This window comes from Sinocyclocheilus grahami, unplaced genomic scaffold, assembly GCF_001515645.1.
Source record: "Sinocyclocheilus grahami isolate Dianchi unplaced genomic scaffold, SAMN03320097.WGS_v1.1 scaffold1168.1, whole genome shotgun sequence".
Taxonomy (NCBI): domain Eukaryota; kingdom Metazoa; phylum Chordata; class Actinopteri; order Cypriniformes; family Cyprinidae; genus Sinocyclocheilus; species Sinocyclocheilus grahami.
In genome coordinates, this window is record NW_015506347.1 from 5,751 (window position 1) to 16,681 (window position 10,931).

Below are 10,931 nucleotides of genomic sequence, written 5' to 3' on the forward strand. Positions count from 1 at the left end.
CAAACTAATTTAAATATTAGTAAAAGATAACATGCAGTTTAAATTAAGGTTTTTATTATTAAGGGAAAACAAAATCCAAAACTACATGGCCCTGTGTGAAAAAGTGTTTGCCCCCTAAACCTAATACAAATAATTCTTAAACTTTCATCCACAACTGACCCTGAAGAGAACAGGCTTGAAACTAACCATTTCATGGTCCAAAATGTAGGTGGTTGAGTTACTAGGGTTAAATTTTCAGGGCAAATCAGCTATATTTTTGAAAAAAGGTCACAAAACACTTTCGAACAGGAATGAAAACAAATTAGATCTGCAAAACAACAAATGAATTATTATTACTGCAAGTCTGAGGACAGTTATACGATCACCCGACAAGGTTGTTTATATAAAACGCATCTGGTTAAATGTTCCTCTGCTCACTTTCCTTCCTTTTTTTTCTTTTTTTCAGGCTGCCTGTTTAAACCGCCCCCTAATCTGCTTTAGTAAACGTCTTCTAAGCATCTATATCTCAGATTAATTAACATGAAGCATAGAAACTAATTACATGTATCATTTAGAAAGCCCACATAAAAAAAACGAAGCATCTTTCGTTGTTATTTATTTACTTACGAATGTGTGTAGAATTGTAGGTCAGATCCAAGTAAATTTAACCTACCATGCTTATTATGAATTTGTCACGAAATGTGATATACATGACACTCCAATCAGCTCTTATTCATATCAAGCAAGTGACCCTTGTGGAAAACAGACTGAGCTGAAAATACAAGTGTGATCTTTTGCATCATGTACAACACCCTTAATTTTAAATGACAACCTGTCACACCTTAAAGAGGATTGTGACCAGCACATAATCAACACTCTCTTCATCCACTTACAAGATCAAAATACTTTCTTCTACAGTTTCTAACACAGAAGAGAGGCATTATTTATAATAATTGAACAGCAAAATCCACTAGCGTATACGATTGTTTTTAGACAGAATAGTCCCAACACAATCATAAAACATGCAAAGTGTTCCACCGAAAAAGCCATTTTCCTTGTTCAGTTTGCTTGAGAAGGTTCCCCCTTCTACAAAAGAAATACACAATACAATTGCAAAGTATCTGAACTGCAGGCACTGCCATTCTCTTCCACTACATCCTCCTATTCTCACTCTCATGTGTGGATTTTGCAATCCATCCATAGTTTCCCTGAACCTCTTCCTAGCTTGGGTTTTGTTAGCTAATCTGGTGTGAGGAAGGCAAAGTTTAGTGGAACAATACGGCATTGTACATCATCTGAGAGAAGAGATTAATGGGAAAGAGGCTGGTGAAGCCGCAACTGAGATAAAGAATTAGCAAATTAAGCTGCCGTTTCTTTTTTGCCTTCCTCTACTGACTCCGGCTCATCCTTCACGGTAATTTGATTGAGAATGCTCCATGCATACTACAAGACCTACGCTATCTGCTCTACAGGGGAAAGTCTTGTTCCCAGAAATAACAATTCATCTTCAGGATCCCTGCCTCAGCATATATCATCGACTTGAGGCTCATCATCGTTATTTTACATCAAAGCAAGCTGATACATGGGAGACAGTAAGCGAGGCAGGAGAAAAAGACGAAGGAGAACGAGGCGAAGCATTAAAAATCCCGGGTCGTGTTCCCACACCCCAATTAATGCGGTGCCAGAAGGTCGCCTGCATTCCTTTCTCTAAACAGACGAAAACAGGATTGATGACAAAGCCTCCCACGCATAACTCACAGTCTGACGTGGAAGAGGTGAGTCGGACAGAGAAAGAAAGACAGAAAGAATGGGAGTGAGGAGAATTACAGAGAATGACGGATTGAGACGGAGGGCCCGTTTTTCTCTGCGTCTCCCTGGCAGCAATCTTACGTTTGTATCCATTGGCTCCCAGTGAAAAGGCAGTGAAATATCACCTGTCACCCAATCAGAGCACAGCACTCATTTCCCAGTGATGCTTTAACAACAGCTGCAGTCCACCATTAATATGTCTTTGATAAATCAAAGTAACGTGCACAGGACTTTCCAAAAAAAAAAGTGGATGTAGAAAATGAATGTGGATTACGTATAAAATTAATGTATAGTTTTTCTCATTATTCTGAAAGAAAGAAATCAAACGTGACAGTTTATATGACATTTATAATGTTACAAAAGATTTCTATTTCTTTTGAACTTTGTGTCTTCTAACAACTTATTGTGGTTTATCCTGAATGCCTAAAATGTTTTTTCCTTCAGATCTCAATATGTTGACATACATGTGAAATATTCCTTACATTAAGCCATGAAAAACAAAAATCACAATGCATCTTGTGTTTTGTGCTAGGTTCAGTTTCACTAGGAGATCATCATATATGATGCTTTGAAAGACGCAAAGATTTGTAGAGTGTCAAAAATACAAGAGGAAAAAACTGCTAAATAATGCCATTATCCTAAGGACAACATTATTTTGTCACTACAATAATTATAAAATATATATATTTTACATGTTTTATATATTTGCAGGAAAACAAAAGGACAGAGAGTAGTCTGTCCTTTCACCGGAAGAATTAATTAAAATTTACAAAGGCAATAATCAATCAATCAGTCAATCATTCACAAGCTCAATAATGTGCATTTAGAAAAAAATTATACTTTAAAGTTTGGTATTACAGAAACAAAAACACACTTATCTAACATGCTGCAAAGATAATCAATCATCACCGGTAGTCAATGGTGATGCTGTAAAAAAAAAAGCATGTCAGATAAAAGATTCCCCAAGGTATGAACAACAAATCTTTACACAGCATGCTTTTCAAGTGCAAGCAGCAAAAATAAATATATACACTTAAAATTATAAATGCAACCCTTTTGTTTTTGCCCCCATTTTTCATGAGCTGAACTCAAAGATCTAAGACTTTTTCTATGTACACAAAAGGCCCCTTTCTCTCAAATATTGTTCACAAATCTGTCTAAATCTGTGTTAGTGAGCACTTCTCCTTTGCCGAGATAATCCATCCACCTCACAGGTGTGGCATATCAAGATGCTGATTAGACAGCATGATCGCCACAGGTCTCTGTGGCGCAATCGGCTAGCGAGTTCGGCTGTTAACCGAAAGGTTGGTGGTTCGAGCCCACCCAGGGACGAAGGAAGCTTAGGGAAGTCATCCCCCCACCTACAATTCCTGCCGGACCTAAGACTCGAACTCGCAACCTTTGGGTTACGAGTCCGACTCTCTAACCATTAGGTGTTAGACCCAAAGGTTGCGAGTTCGAGTCTCAGGCCCAGCAGGAATTGTAGGTGGGGGGAGTGAATGTATAGCACCTTCAATACCATGACTGAGGTGCTCTTGAGCAAGGCACCGAACCCCCAACTGCTCCCCGGGCGCCGCAGCATAAATGGCTGCTCACTGCTCCGGGTGTGTGTTCATGGTGTGTGTGCGTTCACTGCTGTGTGTGTGCACTTTGGATGGGTTAAATATGGGAAACCATACTTGGCCACATGTCATGTCACTCACGTCACTCACTCATTATTGCACAGGTGTGGCCAGGTGTGACATTGCTGGCCACAATAAAAGGCCACTCTAAAATGTGCAGTTTTATCACACAGCACAATGCCACAGATGTCGCAAGTTTTGAGGGTGCATGCAATTGGCATGCTGACTGCAGGAATGTCCACCAGAGCTGTTGCCCGTGAATTGAATGTTCATTTCTCTACCAGTTATGGACAACGAACACAGGTGCATTTTATTGATGGCAATTTGAATGCACAGAGATTCCGTGATGAGATCCCGAGGCCCATTTTTGTGCCATTCATCCACGACCATCACCTCATGTCATGTTGCAGCATGATAATGCATGGCCCCATGTTGCAAGGATCTGTACACAATTCCTGGAAGCTGAAAACATCCCAGTTCTTGCATGGCCAGCATACTCACCAGACATGTCACCCATTGAGCATGTTTGGGATGCTCTGGATCGGCGTATACGACAGCGTGTTCCAGTTCCTGCCAATATCCAGCAACTTCGCACAGCCATTGAAGAGGAGTGGACCAACATTCCACAGGCCACAATCAACAACCTGATCAACTCTATGCGAAGGAGATGTGTTGCACTGTGTGAGGCAAATGGTGGTCACACCAGATACTGACTGGTTTTCGGACCCCCCCCCGGACCCCCCAATACAGCAAAACTGCACATTTTAGAGAGGCCTTTTATTGTGGCCAGCCTAAGGCACACCTGTGCAATAATCATGCTGTCTAATCAGCATCTTGATATGCCACACCTGTGAGGTGGATGGATTATCTCGGCAAAGGAGAAGTGCTCACTAACACTGATTTAGACAGATTTGTGAACAATATTTGAGAGAAATAGGCCTTTTGTGTACATAGAAAAAGTCTTAGATCTTTGAGGTCAGCTCATGAAAAATGGGGGCAAAAACAAAAGTGTTGCGTTTATAATTTTGTTCAGTGTAAAAGCCAGTAAAGTGCTTTTTTCCAAGGCTGCCAGAAAGGAGATTAATTGTAGCCATTGTCATTTAAGGAGCTGTAGAGAGTTACCTGTTACAATGCTTCCACACATTCCTCTTTGCATTAAAAAAATCACTTTATTTAATTACTTTGCATCTGTCAAGTCACCACTCTCCCCACATCCTTCCACTTCATCTGAACAACTTGCACTTGAAAACCAGTGAGTCGGAATCTGTCTTACATACAACACGCAAGTCATAAAGTTGTGCTGTCATTCATTGCTCCGTGAGAGGTGATTGACGCTCTAAGGTGTTGACTTATTCTCTTCGAAAGCCAAAGCACACAATGTACGAGTCATTTTTCAAGGCCGCACGGTTTATTGAACGCTCGGCCATGGAAAGGTTGACAAGATCCACTTACACAAGGGCTGTGTGTCACCACAACAATGGAGATAGAGGCAGGAAGCACACTTGGAAATAACAGTAAGGTCAGGTGGATCTGTCTCCATAACAGTGCGGAAAGCATTGACTAAATCTCTTTTATATGAGCACTATGCTGCAATACACATAAAATCTCACACTCAACCACACTCACTTAAACACAGAGGAATAGAGAACCAGTACTACTGAAGAACCAAGCCATTGTTACCATCCACTCCTGTAAATTCCAAAATAAACCTGGATGTTCTGGAGTGAGCTTGAGTGTTTCATAAGAATAGATTAGATATGGAAAAAGTAGGCTGCAAAGCTAATCAAAATGATCACAATCGTCATTAAAATGCATAAAAGCTGCCATGTAATTAAAAATATCTCAATGGCCACATCTGTATTCTGCATGTGCTGCATGCTTCAAAATGAACCATTGGTAGTACTCTAATGGGATGTATTGAAGGCATTGTCTTAAAAGGAGTTGTTGGAAAAATGCTTAATAAAAATGTATTTAAATATTATACCATTTATAAATCAATTTTATGAAAAATAATTAATATTCCAATTGACTTTGTTCCAAAAATAATTTATAAATAGCATAAAAGTACAATTCTTATTATATAACTCAATTACATCTAAACTGGACAAAGATCTTGTGTGAAGAAAAAAAATAATTTAGTCATAAAAAAAAGTATTCAGTAATTAGAAAGGGAAAAATGTACAGTCATGATCACCAAATAAACCCCAAAGCAAGTGCTTATTGCAACTTAAATAAATAGATAAATGGACAAAAAAAAACATTGATCCAGTTAAAATGATTTGATTGCGAGAAGAAAAAGGATGCGAGACACATGAAACAAACACAGTGCAAGACACTGGCTATCAGGGACAACAGCCATATACACCTGAATGCCATGACTGACCAATCAGGGTTGAGTATTCCATAGCGCTGTGTAATAAGTTAGGCAAGTCGTATACCTGCATAAGGGACAGGGGCGTCTTTGTCCAGTGCGACCAGAGGAGGGTCGAGCAGTACAGTGTCCATGTTCTCGATGATGACACCATGGTAGGACGTCTCGATCCATGGTTTGTGCTTATTCACTACAATGGAGAGAGAAAAGAAACAGGAAAAAAAGAGAATTTAAATTCTGAACTAAAAGTCTTTCCCAGTTTCAATATCTCCTAAATAAAAATAAAAAACACAAGAGTCAGAGTCTTTTCACTCTGTTTTCATGCAAAGAATGGCTAATAATGGCAATTGATACGAGTCCAATAAGCATGGGCTGTTTGTCCAATTCCTTAAATGGCAGCATCCCTGTCTTCTACAACACGTATCCAGGGAAACACCCTCATTTATCTGGTCCTGGCATGCTCTGTTGTTCCTGCATTTTTTTTCTGTGGCTGCTGTATAACAAGAGATACCAAAACAAGATGCTAATGAATGGATGACACAAATGCAATCTCCTACCCAGTGAAAGGAAAACATCCATGCAAGAGTCTGCATTAAACAGCTTGCACCTAAGCAGTGTTTACACTTCTCAGAAACATCTACACGCTATTGGCTCACTAAACTCTCTGTACACAACTAATGCCATGTTCAGTAAGTAACACAACTGTAGGGATTTTTAAGGTTAATTCAAAATCAGATTTGCAGTCAGCTCATTTTGTCTAAACACTCAAGAGGAGTGTTTAATTAACCAGCACCTGAAAATTAATGGGGGAAAAAAAGATGATGTAATGGGGGGGGGCTTGCTGAGGATGTTAAGTTTACAGTAGGTAAGGTACGTTTATGCAGAGAAGTTTTGCATTTTTCTGCATTCCAAAATGTATGTTTGTTTAACTCTGACCAATGAAATCCTATCACAAGAATGAATAAGAACGATATGTCAAGGCATGACCTCATAGCTCAATTAAAAGAACACAAAAAAACAGCTGCAGGTTTGCAGTGTTGCATGAAAGTGGAGTAGACTATATTTTTACATTTTTGATTTATTATTATTTGGTATATGAAAAAAAAATCCACTATATTATTGCATAACTTCCTAGGCATATGGTGGAAATGTTGGAAAAACAAAACATTAATGTGGGTCATGAAAAGCAATGTGTTAACAGCAATGGCCCTCTTGTAATCAGAAATCCTCCCTCATCATGAGTTAATGGAGTTTTAGATTAGTACTGGCTATTCAGTAACCCCTCACATGGGTCAGTTCGAGATCCACCAAAGCAATTAACGAAATAGTAAATTAAACCATTTCACACTTGTGGAGGACAATCTACACAGTCAAGTCTCAAAGAAAAGTCCTCCTGAAAAGCTCAGAGTGTCCTCATAACGCATAAGGCAGGGAACAAATCGTCTGATTCAGATGGCCAGATGATTAAACCAGCTGCCAATGTTATTTTCAAAGACTACAATCTTGCTTTCAATGAGTTTGTGCCATTAATCTCTCTTTTCGTTGCACTCTATTTAACTCAGACACACTTACGTGGACAAAACTACATGTTTATTTTCACTTATGCACAAATGCATTTCAAAAGAAACACTTTAAAAAAAAAATCATGACTACTTGCAAACATCTCAGCTTGTTTTCTCACTTGAAAGTGGCTATTTGAACAGACGCAGATGAATAGCCAGGTTGTATCTATCTAGCTGTGTTACTCATACAAAGACACCTACCTCAAGCTCCAGAGAGGCAAACAAATGTGTGTTGCAGATGTATGAAATAAGAGGCAGTCTGATATTCCCATTCTGTAGAAAATGAATAAAAATTATCGCAAAAAGGTTTTCATTTAGGCTACGCAGCTTGCATGACACCTCAATACACTAATAAAAGCTTGATTCATTAAGGTAAATATTTATTTGAGTGTTTCATGTGTGAAATGTCACAGGGTGGGAAAAACATGTGGCTGTCATCATGTACACAAGATACAATAAATAACTGTAATTTGGATCAGGTACTTTCTATTATTATAATACACCTTTTCAGGCTCTAGTCACTGCAAATTCACATCGAACTCTCTCGTTCTCACATCCTCTCTCTCTAATAAGGTTAGTGGTGTCACTAAGAGCAATATCCCTACTCCGTAATCCCTGAGCTATTACCCATGAGATGTCTGCAGCCATTATACAGCATTAGAGCTCCGTGATGGAAGCTAATTCAATGTGGACTTTTCTCTTCCATCCGCTCCCCTGCACTAGAGAGCTCTGCCTCATACACAGCCAACAAAACAAGACATAATGGCAGATGCATAAGTGTACACACACACCAAAATTTAATTCACATTTACCATTAAGGAATACAACCACTGACAATTATGTTATTAAAAAAAAGAAGATGGACACTCTTACACTGTTAGCGAAACGTTGACATTAAAAAAGCTTTAAAATACCATAAAACTCTTTAAAATACTACTACTACTAATAAAAATTACTATTATTAGTAGTTCTAAAATGTAACTTTACTCACAAAGTGCTTCACATAAATTAAAAACAAACAATTAATAAAATATCATAAAGTAAACCAAAACGAATTAAAAATTAAAAAGTCAAATATAAAAAATATATAATATAAAAAAATAATATATAAAAATAAATATAAAATATATCAAATATAAAATATATCAAATAATATGTAATATATATAATAACAAAAAAAAAGTTTTATTTGATATATTTACTTTAGCATCTTCCTAGCATCAGCCTGCAGTCGGTTCACTCATCTGCCTGTGAGCACTATCCAAATAACCTGAATTTAATTAAAGCAGGTGAGCCCAGAGTGAGGGAGGTAGAAAATTCAGGTCGGGTCTTACAAGAGGACAAGAAAGGGGCTATTATAGAATCAATTATTTATTCAGCTTGATATATAATTATTCCAGCATTTCAAGCACCTGATAAAATGTTGCCAGGGGAGGAAGTGAACGTTTGCAAATCTACTTTGACCCTTTTTCAACCTGCTATAATGAAAATCCCAGTCAGCATTCCAACGGTAATTAAACTAGGGGGACAGCCTGCAGAATAGATGGTGAATTATACTGCTCTCCCAGTGTCACGCAACAAGCTATTAATTTCTGACCGGTGGACACCGTAACATTACATTTGGCTCATAACATTGGAATTAAACAATAATCGAAACATAGGTGTGGGACCCAGAGGGAAAAAAAAGTGCTAAAGCCAGAGACCAGCAGAGAATGACTAAAGAGAGAGAGAAGAGACCAGCAATATTCACGAATGCATACTGCAGAGTGCATTACAATGCCGATTTAGCACGTAGTGTTTTTGTATACATGGTGTAAACAACAAAAACTGTAGTTAGGACCAGCTAATGGACCTTAGCAGAAAAACAAGTGTTCTTAAGGCTCATTCACCCTCTTCAATAAGAGCATCCTGTTCATAACAAGCTACACTAGAGGATAAAGAAGCCATTAGCCAAATAGCTGGTAAACACGATCTGTGATGGCCGTTGTCTTGAGACAAAGTCCAAGGACTTCAACTTAATCAAAGTCAAAGATCAACTCCAGGCCAGCTAGCATCATCTGCTAGAGTAAATGAGGGTATTAGTAGAAAATTGTTAATTAACATCCCTTGCACTGTGCAAATGACCAGTACATTGGCTCTGATTTGGAAAAAAAGTACAGAAATGACAATCAGGAAGGCAGTAATTAGCCACAATGACCTAGCATAATCCAATACTAACAGGAAGGAGTTTTCTGGTAGGGGCTGAAGGGTAATTTTCAGATGCATTAAGCTCAACCAAGCCGCATCCCACACGTCCACAGAGACGCACTTCTTATGCTTGCATCACTCGTCTTTAATGCTACTTAATGAGGTCATAATCTCAAGCTTTTTCTATGGCAAGCAGTCAGATTTGCAGGTCTTCTGAGATTTCTCATATAGGGGGCCCAGTTGACTAAATTAGCGTTTTATCATGCTATTTTATAGCACAGCCATTAAAATTTTTTTGCATATCGAGGACTGCTTGAGTTAATTAATGAATGAACAGATCATTAGGACTGTGTGGCGTCATTCTTGGACATCTGGAAAGCATCGTAAAAGGTTGTTGGGTATTGAGTCGGTGCAGAGGGAGCAGAGTGGTGGATTTTACGGTGACCTCTATAAAGGGGGTGAAAGAGTCGAATGGGTTTTAATGTTTTGAATGTTCGGTGGTGGTTTCAGTTGCTCTGGCTAACCTACGCAGTCTCCATTAACCCTTAAATGCATACCTCGAGTCTTTAGCGACCCGGGACATCATTCTCTACCCTCTCCCTCCTTTTTTTAAGTTAGACATCAACTTTCTTAGTATTCCTCAATCTATTCATTATAAACAATATAACAAGAAAAAAAAATTGTACAATATAAAAGAATGCCTGTTTTCCGATTCATTTTTTGTAAAAAGTGTATAGGGTCGCTACAGACCCGAGGTATGTAAAAGTAATGAAGAAAAGTATTTTTTCCTGTGTGACTATATTTACGTATCTGATGATTCAATTTGTGCAATGCATCTTTTTTACTCAAGGTGGCACTGTTTGATACACAATGATGACGTGATGTCTCACTCATAATTACCGCAGACATAAAACAAACGAATATCATCAGCAAAAAAATGTAACTGGTTTGAATGGCTTTACTGCAGAGCAATTACTATATGTATAGTATATAGAATATGGTTGAGATCATGAATGTGAGGCAGATGCTGAATGTACTGTGGAAGTGCGCTCTGACGATGACAGCGATGGTAAAATCATCTGCTCAAATTGAACCCTCATTAGTTTCAAAAGGAAACGAAATCTGCTTTATTTTATTTTTTCTGTAATTGTTCTTAAAATATCAAAATAATTTTTTGCTATTGCAGCAGTTAGAGGTACATCCGTGCTGGATATATAGGTATGGGTTGCTAAAGACCCGAATATGTGATAGTGATTGCCGAAACATTAATGCATTTAAGGGTTAAAAGTGATATATTGTAAAAATGGCTGTGGCAGCAAGTCCTCATGCAATTTTCTGTGGTTAAAATGTCATAGATGTTGCCTGGTGGTGTGCAGCAAATTCTCCAAGAAACAAGAGGTG

At 38.3% G+C, this 10,931-nt stretch overlaps 1 non-coding gene across 1 annotated transcript; it reads left to right on the forward strand.

The window, feature by feature from the left end:
* The first annotated feature begins 3,046 nt into the window (after positions 1 to 3,046).
* trnan-guu (transfer RNA asparagine (anticodon GUU)) lies at positions 3,047 to 3,120 on the forward strand. The gene has a single exon. It is a non-coding gene; the product is annotated as a tRNA-Asn (tRNA).
* Positions 3,121 to 10,931: the final 7,811 nt, after the last annotated feature.